Below are 15,070 nucleotides of genomic sequence, written 5' to 3' on the forward strand. Positions count from 1 at the left end.
TACTTGCAAGATTAGAATCTCTAAAGGCGGGAGTATTAGGGCTAAAGGGGAGCACTTCCTACTTTTTTTGGGTCAAGAGGAGTCAGAGTCTCCATTGCTCCAGCTCAAGTCAAAGCTTCATAAATCAGCAGAGAAACAAAGATCCTGTAAACTTCAAGAAAGAAAACAGTCTAATAACACTCAGGTGGGCTGGGGAAATGGTTCCTTCTGCAAAGTGCTTGCTGTGCAAGCATTGAGGACTTGAGTTCAGATCCTTACACCTTTGGAAAAAGTCAGTGTGTACCTCTAATCCCAGCCCTGGAGAGGGAGGGGTAGGAGGAACCTTGGAACTTTCTGGCCAGACAGTCTCGCTAATTTAGGGAATTCCAGGTTTGGTAAGAGGCACTATCTCAAACAAAACAAAACAAAACAAACAAAAATCTAATTTGGAGAGAGACTGAAAAGACACCTGATGTTTTCTACAGCCTCTAACTGTGCATGCACACCTGTGCATCTGCAACATGTGCACATACACAAACTCATACACTCAAAAATCAGGTTGGGCATGGTGGCACATGTCTGTAATCCATCACAGTGGCAAGTTTGAGACCAGCACCAAGTTCCAAGCCAGCCAGGGCTATACAGCAAGACTCTTGTCTTAAAACAACAACAACAAAAAATTAATCAAAAAAAGAGAATGAGGAATTAGAAGAAAACCACACACTCTAAAGCCAAAAAAGGAAGACAGAAAATATGGGGGGATACTTTCAAAGTTCTGAGGGTTGATTTTTTTGAGCTACAAATCTATATTCAGCCACTTGATCAGTGCAGTGTGAAAGTGGAATAAACATTTACTGGCAAGTAAGGTGCTGGGAATTTACCTCTCAGTGACCCTTTATGTATACTTTTATATTGGCTGGATTTTTAATTCTCTGTATAATGTGATGCATAGCATTAGAAAAAATCTGTTTAGAGAGAAATTGCCTTTTAAAAAATATTTATTTTATTTAATGTGTATGAGTGTTTTGCATGCATGAATGTATGTGCATCATGTGTGTCATTGGAGGCCAGAAGAGAGTGCTAGATACCCTGGAATGGGAGTTACAGAAGGTTGTGAGCTGCCATATGGGTGCAGGGAGTAAAGCCCAGGTCCTCTTAACCACAGACCAATCTCTCAAGCTCCAAATATTTTGCTTCATCTTTCAGACAGGGTCTTTCTACGTAGCCCTAGCTAGTCTATTATCATTATATAGATAAGGTTGGCCTTCAACCTAGTCCTTGCCTCCTGCTCTGCCTGAGCTGGGACTACCGGCACAAGTCCCTCACCTGCCCTACTGTTGTTCTAAGGGTTGATTTTATTAACTCATTCATCACTCATATCAATTTATTTTTCAGGAAAGGAAACCTCAGCACGGAGGCTGAGTAAAAGTCTACACCTGACAACGAGCCCACAGGGCACCAGTTCCTTCTTGCAACACTGAATTGCTTAAAACAACACACATCTTCAGATCTGAGAAGCAGAAACTCACATGTTTAAGGGCTTGTTGTTTAGTTTAGTGATGGAATTCAAAGCTTCTTATATGCTAGGCAGGCACTCCATCACTGAACCACATCCTCTGCTTATGGAATATTCTAGAGGCTAAAGTTAAGGCAGTACCTTCTAGAGGTCCTCAAAGAGAACTCAGTTCTTACCTCTAAAAGCATGATTTTCAACCTTTTGAATGTTGTGACCCTTCAATACAGTTCCTCATGTTGTGGTGACCCTCACCATAAAATTACTTTATTTCTACTTAATAACTGTAATTTTGCTACTGTTTTGAATTGTAATGTAAATATCCGTGCTTTCAGGGGGTCATAGGTGACTCCTATGAAAGGGTCACTTGACCTCCTGAAGGGGTCCTGACTTACAGGCTGAGAACTACACTTTAGGGTTTACATCCTATTCCTTGACTTGTGCCTTCTTCCTTCTATCTTCATGGCCAGAAATACAGCAACTTCTCGCCTTCTGCTATCTGCCTATCTGCACATTTCTTGACTGACTCTTCTCCCTTCCCCTGGAAAGGACTCTTAAGATGCTGCTGACCTCTTCTCTCAGATCAGAATCCCAAACTTAAGCACACATACCAAGTCTGTCCCACATTGAGGCTAAACCTCCACAGCTCCTGGGGCCCCGTATGTGGTCATCTCTTCACAAACATCCTTCCAAATGCAATGTGACACTCTGGGGAAAACTGGACCCAGGAAATCTAGGTCCAGAATTTTCCATTTCTGTGCTCTGTAGCAATATTTATATATTGCGATCATGTGCATATTGAACTTAACAAAAATTTGGAGTTTTCCACATGGAGAGGATAGAGAGTCAGAAACTGAATGGCATAAGAGAGCAGATTTTCCATAGTTCATTGCAGAAAGGCAACAGATCAATTAGGTAGCTTAAAACTAAAACAATTGCAACAGTAAATATATAAGCATGTTGTCCATATATGAGGATATCGATGTATCTATCATCCTTCTATTAATTATCAAGTATATATGTAACTATTATTTATCTACATATCTAAAATCAATCAGCTATTCATTTATCAACCATTTCTCTATGTATCTTCTGTTTATCATCTATCTACATATCACCTACCTAATGCCTATCATCTATGGACTTATAATCTATCTACCATCTATCTCTATCATCAAACATAGAGATAGCATCTGTCTCTATTTACCATCTATCTCTATTATCAAACACAGAGATACCATCTGTCTCTATTTACCATCTATCTCTATCATGGAAATTGAAAAACTTGCCTCAAAGGAGAAGTAGTGATTTTTCACTATTGGTCTTGTAAAACCAACTGATTTTACAAATTACCCTTATTACTTTGTTACTTTATTACTTTGGCCAAATGCAGTTATTACCCTTATTACTTTGTTACTTTCTTACTTTAACCAAACACAATTCCATAGAGAATGCCAAGCTGAGACTCTGGGGTGGTTATTGAGTTTCCATCTGCAGTCTTCTCTGCTAATGTTTACTCTCATGTTTTCCAGTTCTCTGACCTTGTTTTAGGATCTCATTACTTGCCTCTGGCTCCTTGAATGATAGATAGGTTTGGCAGAGTCACCTCAGCAGATTCCACTCTTGGACAGAGCCATGGAATCTGTCCTCTACTTGTAAGTCCTGGACTCTGAGTCTCTAAGTCTCCTATATTACAAAGGGTTATAGAAGAACTAGCTTGGCTTTGAAGGTCTCCAGGCATGGCCAATAAGAAAAATACATTTCTTCCATGTTTCCATGGCCTGGGTCCAGAGGGTTGAGCTCAGCATCAAAAGCTAGAAAAGAGAACATACACAGACTGTTACTCAGTGGGAAGAACAGTAGCCAGGCTATAGAGACTATGTAAAATGTGTGCATAGGTATGGAGAATGGCCTTGTGGAGTGTGTGCACAGGTATGGAGAATGGCCTTGTGGAATGTGTACACAGGTATGGAGAATGGCCTTGTGGAATGTGTGCACAGGTATGGAGAATGGCCTTGTGGAATGTGTGCACAGGTATGGAAAATGGCCTTGTGGATTGTGTGCACAGGTATGGAAAATGGCCTTGTGGAATGTGTGCACAGGTATGGAAAATGGCCTTGTGGAATGTGTGCACAGGTATGGAAAATGGCCTTGTGGAATGTGTACACTGGTATGAAGAATGGCCTTGTGGAATGTGTGCACAGGTATGGAGAATGGCCTTGTGGAATGTGTACACTGGTATGGAGAATGGCCTTGTGGAATGTGTGCACAGGTATGGAGAATGGCCTTGAAGAATGTGTGTCCTAGTTAGCTTTGTCAACTTGACAGCCTAGAGTGGTCTGAGAATAAAGCCTTGATTAAGGAGTTGCATAGATCAGATTGGCCTGCAGGTATGTCTACGGGGTTCTTTTGATTGTTGATTGATGTGGGATGACCCAACCCACTGTGGTTAGCATTCTTCCCTGGGAAGATGGTGCTAGTATAATAAAGGCAGATTAAGCCGTCAGTGATGGTGTAATGTCTTTAATCCCAGCACTCTGGGAGGCAGAGGCAAGTGGATCACTGAGTTCGAGGCCAGCCTGGTCCACAGAGTGAGTTCCAGGACAGCCAGTACTATACAGAGAAACCCTGTCTCAAAAATTCAAAAAGAAAGAACAAGAAAGAGAGAGAGAGAGCAGAAAAAGAAAAAGGAAAAAGAAACTAAGCATGAGTCTTGAGAATGCTGCCAACAAGCAGCATTCCTCCGTGGTTTCTGCTTCAGCTCCTGCCCTGGTTTCTCTAAATAATAAACTATAACCTGAAGGGTAAGCCAAATAATTCCTTCCCTCTACTAAATTGCTTTTGGCCAGAGCGTTTTACCACAGCAACAGAAAGGAAACTAGGACACTTTCTAAGAGCCAGGAGTGACAGAGAGGACTAGGATGTTGGGGTGGGCAATGATGTGAGTCACATAATGGGTCATGCCTTACTGTGCCTGTCATTTGGACCATTTGAAAACCTTCCAGTGGTTTGTCTATTCCTTGTTGTAGGAGGGTCATCTGTCTATGTGTTACTTTCACTGGTTAATAAAGCAAATGCCTTGGCCCTTTAATAGGGCAGAAAATTAGGTAGGTGGAGTAGACAGAACAGAATTATGGGAGAAAGAAAGCAGAGTCAGGGAGATGCTTCAGGTAATCGCCATGATTCTCCTACCCAAGACAGACACAGGTTATGATCTTTCCCCGTAAGCCACTACCTCGTGGTGCTACACAGATTACTAAAAATGGGTTAAAACATGATGTGAGAGTTAGCCAATAAGAGGCTGGAACTAATGGGCCAAGCAGTGTTTAAAAGAATACAAAAGAATACAATTTGTGTGTTGTTATTTCAGGTGTAAAGCTAACCATGCGGGAGTCAGGCAGGATAAAAAACAGGCCTGCCCACTCCTTATCACTACAATTCCTGGTAAGTGGTACTTATATGTAGTGAGGAGCAGCTGGCTGCGTTTCCACCACCCGGCTTTCGGCCACCTGGCTAGCTTATGCCCCAAAATAACAACACACAAACTGTATTCATTTAAACACTGCCTGGCCCATTAGTTCCAGCCTCTTACTCACATCTTGATTAACCCATATTTAATAATCTGTGTAGCACCACGAAGTGGTGCCTTACCAGGAAGATTCTAGCGTATGTCCATCTTGGGCCGGAGCTTCATCGCGTCTGACCTGGTGGTTGGCTTCATGGCGACTGGCTCAGAGAAGAGAGGCATGGCAATCTGACTGAGCCATCTACCTCACTTCCTTCTTCCTGTTCTGTCTACTCCACCCACCTAAGGGCGGGTCTATTAAATGGGCCAAGGCAGTTTCTTTATTAATGAATAAAATCAACACAAACAGAAGACTCTCCCAAATCACTTGTAAGCAAGGGTGCAATGAAGCTACTGAACTAAACTACCTTGTGGGTGGAAAGAAAGGTTTATTGGAGAATCAAACTACCAGATTCTCAGGGGACAGAAAGGACAGCACGAAGGGTAGAGCCTTGCCAATTTTAAGGAGAGCAGGTAGGGCAGTGTATGTGTATGTGTGTGTGAGTGTGTGTATGTGTGTGTGTGTGTGTGTGTGAGAGAGAGAGAGAGAGAGAGAGAGAGAGAGAGAGAGAGAGAGAGAGAGAGCTGGGACAGACTAGGACTTTGACATCTTACTGGCTTGAGTTAATCAGGAACTAGATGCCCTTGCTGGAGGTGCTTGACTGTAGGGGCAGATAAGGTAAGTAATAGTTTTCAGGACAGAGACACACTCCACAAGGTTCCTGAGGAAAGCTGAGTTTAGGAAACAGTCTGTCTCTTTGCCCAGCTAGAGTTTAGCCTGAACTGAGCCTACAGTTCATTTAGGACATTGTCAGCAGCACAGCCATTTTGGGGTCCCACTTTGTACCTCACAGTCCTTTCCTACTACCTTGAAGTTAGGCAAAGACATAAAATGTTAATTTCTTGGGACAGGGCCTCACTTTGTAGCCTTGGCTAGACTGGAAATCACTATGTAGACCAGGTTGGCCTAGAACTTGTAACAATCCTCCTGCTTCTGTCTCCCTTATGCTGGGACCTTAGGTATGAACTATCATGGCCAGCACATATCACAACTTTCAAGCACAGCCGTCACATAGCAGGTGTTGAGACATAGAGTCTCCAAGTGTCTGGATCTCCTAAGTAAATACGTCATATAGACGTACAGACAATAGTAACCTCCTTTATTTAGGTTTCAGGGCTATTGGAATATACAGTTTACTACTATCCTAACCAATAGGGCTGACATAGGTCCTGAAGTACCAGGGTAGTTAACACAATGTATAGTCCTTAAGAACTTGATGGTCAAGCCGAGAAAGTCAAGTTCATTTAGAAAGGCTGTAGAATAGCTGGGCAGTAACAAATGCACGCCTTTAATTCCAGCACTCAGGAGGCAGAGGCTGGTGGATCTTTATGAGTTTGAAGCTATCCTGGTCTACAGAGCTAGTTACAGCCAGGGCTACACAGAGAAAATCTGTTATGAAAAAACAAAACACCAAACAACAGCCCCCATCCAAAAAAAAAAAAAAAGAAAAAAAGAAAGAAGGAAACCCTATACAGCAGGATCAGAGCCTCGAATGATGACATGGTTGAACCGAATGTTGAGAAAAGTTAAATGATTGTGGGAACAGACTGCAACACTGTCAGCTTCTAGGGAAGGAAGTGAATCAAACCGAGCAACACTTGTGTTTGGTGTTCCCTGTTCTGATCCATAGCCTGGTCAGGTGGGCTGGAATGAACATTTGAAGCCCCACTTCTGCAGAGGCAGAGGTTGGTAGCAGGATGTAGAAACATGGCACAAGTTCTCAGACTAGAGAGGAGGTGACGGTGGAGCATAAGCCGAGTGGTGAGGGGCTCCACGGAGGCACAGCATGGACGACAGTGCTGTATGAGCCTTCGGACAAGATGCTCTCCATCACCGTGTGTGGTGGGCAGAATTCAGATGGACAAAGGTGTCACCTTCTAAACTGTGAAATGAGTGAGAGACCAGTATGAAGTCAGACGGTGGAGACTTCTGTGGAGGAAGACCTGAGGTGTACATTACAGAGGTGCAGCTATAGGCTGTGCTAGTTCCTTCTCATCACCGTGACAGACAGGCTCATAGAAACAGCTCGAGGGGGAAGGAGGTTTTTCGGTTCATAGTTTCAGAGTTTAGTCCTTCAAGAGGGTTCTGCTGACTCTGGGCCCATGGAAAGGCATGCCATGAGGGAGAGCGGTCCATGTAAGTAGGGAGCAGTGAGCATGGCAGACAGGGACCACTGACAGATATCCCTGTAGAACCTTTCTCTCTTGTAGCCCATGTTTTGTAGCTCCAGTTTCAAGAACTTCCCCAAATAGCACTACCAACTGGGGATCAAGCATTAAAAACATGACCCTGTGAGGGAGACATTTTGAAATTAACCCACAGCACTGGCTAGGATGGAAAATATTCTTGATAGAAGGCTGAGTCAGAAACACCCAGAGAAGCACTGGTGGTAGAGGCGACACAAGAATTCCTCAAGTTTCCTTCAGTATGGAAGTCTCGGGTGCAAGATGCCATTTTTGATGCTAGCATTAGAGACTAGCCAAGAAGCATGGTGGCAGAGCAGAAGCCCTGGCATGTGTATCTCAGTTTCTGGGGGAGTGTCCCCCTGGTCATTTGGGCAGTCTGGAATATATGTAAGGTTGAAAAATGAACATTAAAGAGGCAACTTTCTTGATGTGAAGAAGAAAACACACATGTGGCAGCTGCCACAGGCTGTGATAATATGTTTGTATTAGCCTCAATTACTGAGCTCTTAGGAACACCAAGAAGCTCTATGCCCCATTTCTAGGGATAGTATGTTACTTCCACTAGGGTTAGCTTGCATGAGAAATGGTTACAGAGTTGCGATCAGCAGACTTAATGTCCTTTTGGGATACCATTGCTCTTTTAACTTTTTTATAAGCCTGTGGTTTGATGAGAAATGTCCCCCATAGGTTCATGTGTTTAAGCAAGTGCCCAGCTGATTTGTACAGTTCCCAGTACTGTTTTGTAACTTTTAGGAGGTGGTGCTTTACTGGAGGAAGTAGGGCACTGAAGGCTGAACTTGAGATATTCCAGCCTAGTCCCACTTCTTGTCTGCTATCTGCTTCCCATTCCACTAAGATGAGAGACTGTAAAGGAGTCCCTGCAGGGCACTGCTACCACCACACAGCCCCTGCTGCCATGCTTTCCTTCATTGTGGCTATATCGTCTTGAATTATGAACTCAAGTCAACCCTTCCCTCCTTTAAGCCACTCTTGACAGGATCACAACTGTAAGAAAAACTACTATAAGCCTATAGACTATAAAACACCACACTGGCACAGACAAGGTTAGAGAAGGGAAAAGCAAAGTCTCCAGACTCTGGATTATAGAGCAACTTCGAGGAATCTAAAACAAACAAACAAGCAAAAAAACCAAGTCACCTTTCCAGAGCTAGGGAAATGGTTCAGCAGTTAAGGCTGTTCTTCTAGAAGACCCAGATTAAATTCCCAGCATACATATGATGGTTCACAAGGGGGGATCTGATACCCTCTTCTGGTCTCTGTGGGCACCAGGCATACAAATGGTGCAAAGATACACACACAGATAAAACACCCATACATGTAAAAATTTTAAGAGAAATTTAAACATCACCCACCCCTCGCCCCAGTTGGGCAGTGTGGCACACACTACATAGCCCTGGCTGTCCTGGAACTCACTATGTAGATTAAACTAGCCTTGAACGCGTGTTGGGATTAAAGGCTTGTGACACCATACCTGGCAAGGCCATTCTCACTCAGACCACCACAGCAGGGTTAGGAATTACATCCCAAAGCCCACACAGAAGTTTTTAAAAATCTCACATAGGGCAATTTTATCTGTTTCCCTTTCATTTGTGTGGGGTGTGTGTGTGTGTGTGTGTGTGTGTGTGTGTGTGTGTGCTTGTGCGTGCATGTGTGTATGTATGTATGTATTTCTGTGTGTTTGTGGGTGTGTGGGTCTTTATGTGTATCTCTGTGGGATATCTGTTTATGTGGGTGAAGTGTTGGGGAAGCAGTCACTTTGTGTTGTCTGAGTTGTTTTCAGGCTTGTGGAATCAAGTGATTGGTTCTCCTCCTTTGACTGAGCTTACAGACATGTGTCAGCAATTTGTCTGGATTCCTTATGATCTATGACTTGTTTTACTGTTAAAAATATCTCTCTCTCTCTCTCTCTCTCTCTCTCTCTCTCTCCCTCTCTCTCTCACATCGGCTACTTTGACTGCATTTTCTTCTAATATACAGTTAAATATAAAAATAGTCTGTAATTTATCCATTTGTTTAGATGGATAAATGATGTGGTGTTCAATGAATTTTCCCCAAGATGGTTAACAGTTGTCCCCATAGAATGGTCTGGAACAATCTATATCTAATTTCTTAAGAAGTGGAGCTAGGTGTCACATGCCTGTAATTCCAGTCCTTGGAAGGCAGATGCAGGGGTATAGTCAGTTCAAAGTCAGCCTGGTCTACACACTGAGATTCTATATCCACTCCTTCCCATCAGAAAAGTCAAATGCAATACTGTTTTCCAGTTCCCTTGCAGAAACTAAAGGAGATGTGACTCTGAGCTTAGAATGTAATTCGGCATCCACCAAGTCTCCGTATAGCTAGGGAAGGTCACAAGAACTAATGGCTGCTTCTTTCAAGCTGGCCAAAATGGACATAGCCTAGAAGGCAAGGAACTGCATGACACCTTATGAAGGCACTGCGCACAAGGTAATAATGTTCTACTAGGTCCAGGGAGCTGGCTCAGTCAATAAAGTGCTGGACCTGAGTTTGGATCCCCAATACCCACATACAAAAGCCAGGAATGGTACTGTTCACTTCTGTAACCCTAGCACACAAGATGTAGAGACAAGCAGATCCTGGAGTTCACTGGCCAGCCAGTCTAGCCAACAAGGTGAGTGCTGTGTTCAGTGAGAGAGAGACTCTGTCTCAAAAGAAGGTGGAAGCCAAATGTGGTGGTACATGCCTTTGATCCCAACACTTGGGAGGCAGAGGCAGGAGGACCTCTGTGAGTTCAAGGTCAGTCTGGTCTACGTAGTGAGTTCTAGGACAATCAGAACTACACAGAAAGACCCTGTCTCAGGAGGAGCGCAATGAAGGAAGATACCTGCCAGTGACATCCGGCCTCCACAGGCATGTACACTCCCCAAAGAAAGCAAAAACAAAAATCTCAAACAAAAGAAAAAAAGAATTATATTTTCTGGGGATAAGAAATTAGGTTAGCTAGTAATGCTCTTGCCATGAAAGTATAAGGACTTGCGTTTAAGTCCCAACTTGATTTAAAAAAAAAAAAGATAGTCATGGTTGCATAGCCTGTTAACCCTGTACTGGGGAAGTGGAGACAGGTAGATTCCTTGATTTCATTGGCCATCCATCCAAGCTGAATCAGTGAGTTCCAGATTCAGTAAGAGATCCTGTCTTAAAAAACATGGTGGAGATTGATGGAGAAACATACCTCTCATGTGTGTGTGTGTGTGTGTTGTTCTCTTGTTTCTTGATATATGCATGCACAAACACACAGATACACTTGTACATGGATATATACACATGTATAATTTGCACACAGATAATAGCCTAGATATATTAGCATGCAAAGTGCTGAAGACATCTTTTCAAACATGAACATCATGTATAATTCCATCTGGGCGCATGTGTACAAGTGTAGTTAAAGAGAGAAAAGCATGGGAAGAAGCAAAAATGGATTATCTCTGGGTTGTGTTATTTCTGGGATCATTTGTCATTCATATTTTCCTATGCAGCTGGATGAAAAGTAATTTTATCTCTAAGGTATGAAAAGAAATGACTAGGCATCAGTTGAATACACTCAGCAGAACTGATTAGTCTATAAATAGCATTTTCTGATGTTCACAGTATGTATCCAATAATTAAAGTCATGCAAGGAATGGTGCAATTATGGAAGAAGACAGAATGAGAGGCAAGAAAGGCCTAGTGCCAGAAACCAGCAGACAGGCCAAGAAAAGGAGCCCAGTAAAAGCTTTTATGAAAAGATACTGCAAAGGTAGAAAAGAAACCACAACCCATAAGTATTTGGTATCAGAATTACCCAAGAAAGAATAGAATTGTTAATAAAAACGACAGTAGTCAATCTCCCATATCAAAAGAGCAAGGAGGACAGGAACTGAAAAGTGGCACTGAATCCCATCATTGTAAGGCCACTGGTGCCTCTGGAGAGACCAGTTTCTATGGAGTGGTGGGAATAATGGACAATGGACTTACTGCAGAGTGAAAAGAAACATGAGTTTAGAAACCAAGAGGGAGAGAAAAGAGCACTGAAATCTGAAAAGGCAGGGAGAAGATGGAGAAGGGGCAGGCCAGCAGGATGACTTGGGCCTTTGTTGAGTGTACTGCAGGCTTTTGTCTCTTAGGGAGGCGGGAAGGCAGAATGGTCATGTGCCAGGCTTTGGAGCCAGGCTGCTGACTTGCAGTACAAAGTTGGGAAGTCACTACTCAGGATTTGGCTTCCGTGTTTGTGAAGTGCTTAAGAGAGCACACAGGATCCTGCCACTAAGCTCTCAGCACCAGGATGCCTGTAAGCTCTGGCCTTTTCCCTGAGTGATATCAACTGCTTCCCGTTAGCAGCCATGCCCAGAGTGTGATCTGGGGACCCTGAGGTTCCACAAGGCTCTTTCCTGGAGTCTGAGAGGTAAATAATAAATTCACAGTACAAAGGTGTGGTTAGCCTTTTCATGCTCACTTCCTTTTATATGGTGGAGCTTCTTAGAGACACCACAAGCAGAATGGCACAGAGACCAGCATGGAAGCCCAGCTATTATTAATGAAGGTGGACGTGGACATGGAAAAGTTTTTTTTTTTTTTTACAGTGTAAAAGAGCCATTCATTTAGTGTAGTTTCAATGTGTTTTTAAAGCTATAATTATTTTTGTAAGATACACTATTCATATTAATATTTAATGGACATATTTTTGTTATTTTAGATAAATAAAAACCAAATGTTTGAATTTTCGGTGTTTAAATTTTGATGTTGAAAATATTTGAAGGACATTTTCTGTGTAAACAAAGTTCCTGGAGATAACAATGATTTTTGTTTTCGATAGGGTTTCATAGAGATCAGGCTGATTTTGAACTCACTATTAGCCAAGGATGACCTTGAGTTTCTGATTCTCCTGCCTCTACTACCCAAGTGCCAGAAGTATGAGCCTATGCTACCAGAATCTGTTGTGGAGTGCTGGAAATTGGCCCAGGGCTTCATAGTCTACTGAGTATACTATAACCCCAGCCCGATTTTTAAAGGCATAGAAAAGAAACTAATGCTAAGAATTTTGAGAAAAATTGCTCTGGAAACTGAATCAGACCTGGGAGAATTGAGAAATTTGTAAATTTGTATGCCCTTTTCTAGCTAACGTAAGACCACTTGCTTTTCCTGAAGAAAATGACTTTTTCACAGTTCGAAATCTTTTGAAATGGTTTTACTAGATTTGTTTTTAATTTATTCATTTTCTTTGTCTCTGTCTCTCTGTCTCTCTCTGTGTATGAGAGAGAGAGAGAAAGAGAAAGAGGCTGTAAAGGTTTTATTACCATTGGTTAATAAAGAAGCTGCTATGGGTCTATGGCAGCACAGAATAGGAAGGTGCACAAAATATGGCATTTAAAGTATTTTAAAACCTTAGACTGTTCTCAACAGTGAGACATGTCTGCTTCTGGCAGCACCAATTACTTCAAGAGGATGATGGGTGCCAAAGAGGCTCCTTATGGAGTTGGTTAGCCAATAGGGCAAAAAACTACTCTTGCCTAAAGTGCTTGATGGTATACTGTATAAATTGGAATCACAGGACCCACAAAAAATGACTGCTAAGGTTGCCTAAAGAAGGGAAGACAGTCCTTCAGGGTTCCTGCTTCATAAAAGAGTCTGTCAGACATTCTTCAGGACACAAAAGAAAGTGACTAACATATAGGCAGAACTGTCTTTCAGATTTCCTGCTTCATGAAAAAGTCTGCCAGATACCATGGGCCTATAGGCTGAGGATGGATGCCCCAATGTTACAGAAGAACTTTGGGTGACTGTCCAGGCAGCAAGATATCTCTTTCAATTCTAGAGTTTTGGAAGTTGTTTATAATGCACTTCCTGTTTACTTAGGTAACTCTATATCATTCTGGAGTCTTTGATGGAGCTAAAAAAAGATACTTATAATTATAAAATATAAATTAGATATAAAACTTTAGGCTCACAAAGATAGGATAAATGATAAGGTATTTTCCTTAATTTTACAAATATAAATATTGTAACTATAATTCTTGCTTAATAACTGTTTTGTTATATGTACTTTTACTATGTTAAACTTAAAACCTTCCTTTTTATTTAGACAGAAAAGGGGAGGTGATATGGGATTCCCCTCTGTATGCTGTGAATATGTTTTATTACCATTTGTTAATAAAGGAGCTACTTTGGGCCTGTGGCAGTGCAGAAGAGAGCAAGGTGGGAATTCTAAGCCGAAATAGAGGAGAAAAGAAGGCAGAGTCAGAGAGATGCCATATAGTCACCAAAGGAAACAGACACCTGGGAACCTTACTGGTAAACCACAAGCCTCGTGGTAAAATATAAAACAATAGGAATGGGTTAATTTAAGATGTAAGAGTTAATTAATAAAATGCCCAAGCTAATAGACCAAGCAGTATTTTAATTAATACAGTTTCTGTGTAATTATTTTGAGTCGGGGCAGCTGGAAAACGAACAAGCAGCCTCTGTCTACAGAGAGAGAAAGGGGGGGGGGAGGGAGGGAGGGAGGGGGAGAGAGAGAGAGAGAGAGAGAGAGAGAGAGAGAGAGAGAGAGAGAGAGAGAGAGAGAGAGAGAGAGATTGTGTAAATCCAATAACAATTTGTGGAAGCTGGTTTTCTCTTTCCAAGACGTGAGTCCTGAGGATCAAACTCAGGTTGTCAGTCTTGGATGCAAGTGTCTTTACCTCCTGAGCCATCTTGCAGGCCCCACTGTTCTGATTCTTCACTGAGCTTTACCCAAATGCTTACCTTTCTTTAACTGTCAAAGCTGCATGGCTTTAAGACACCGGTAATCTATCGTGCTGACTGAGAGTGATGTTTGTTCTTCCCTCTTAGAAGCTGCATGGAATCAACTACACTCAAACTCCTTCCCCTGTGGCCTCTTTCTTGTCCTCTAACCGCAAACACAGCCATAGTTGCACTTTGATCTTAGCCAAAATGGGAGAACAAGTCTGTTTTCACCTCCTATCAAGCTTTGTAACCTGGGCTCTCAATCAACATTCCTTGCTCACAGTTTCACAAAGGATACACTAAGGTTTTTTCTTTTTTGTCTTTCTTTCTGGCAATCTCCTATCTATCATGGTCAGACTGTCTGAGCGGCTGAGTGAGGAACATGACACTTGTTCCTCATGCCACTATCTCTTGTACTCCCCCGGTGTCGAGAACTAAAAGGTTTTCTTTACAGTAGCATTTTTACCAGATTCTGAGCCATAGCATAAGCTTGTCTGCACCCTGTAAGCACCCACCATGGTCTACAGCAGTGCTTCTCAACCTCCCTAATACTGTGACCCTTTAATACAGTTCCTCATGTTGTGGTGACCCCCAACCATAAAATTATATTCATTGCTACTTCATAACTGTAACTTTGTTGCTGTTATGAACTATAAGGTAAATATTTCTTAAGATAGTGGTTTGTTGAGGGTTTGTGACCTACAGTTTGAGAACCACTGATCTACAATGTGTCTCTGATGTTCATTTGCAGCCTAGACCCCATAGTAATTCTGCAAGGTGTACTTTATCCCTTTGTATCAGTTATTGCTGTCTAAAATATTACTCACCAACACCCTGTTTTAGAAATGCTTAGTGGCTTGGATGCTTTTAACATGCATCTTGTCCAGGTGGCTGGGTCCTGCTCTGCTGTGGAAAGCCGGCTAGCACCACCAGGAAACAGAGCTCCTGAGCAGCTAATGGTTACATCACTTACTTTCTGGGGTCTTGCATGAAATACAATTGTAAAGAACTGGGCAGAATCA

Source organism: Arvicola amphibius, chromosome 2, assembly GCF_903992535.2.
Source record: "Arvicola amphibius chromosome 2, mArvAmp1.2, whole genome shotgun sequence".
In the NCBI taxonomy this organism is placed as follows: Eukaryota; Metazoa; Chordata; class Mammalia; order Rodentia; family Cricetidae; genus Arvicola; species Arvicola amphibius.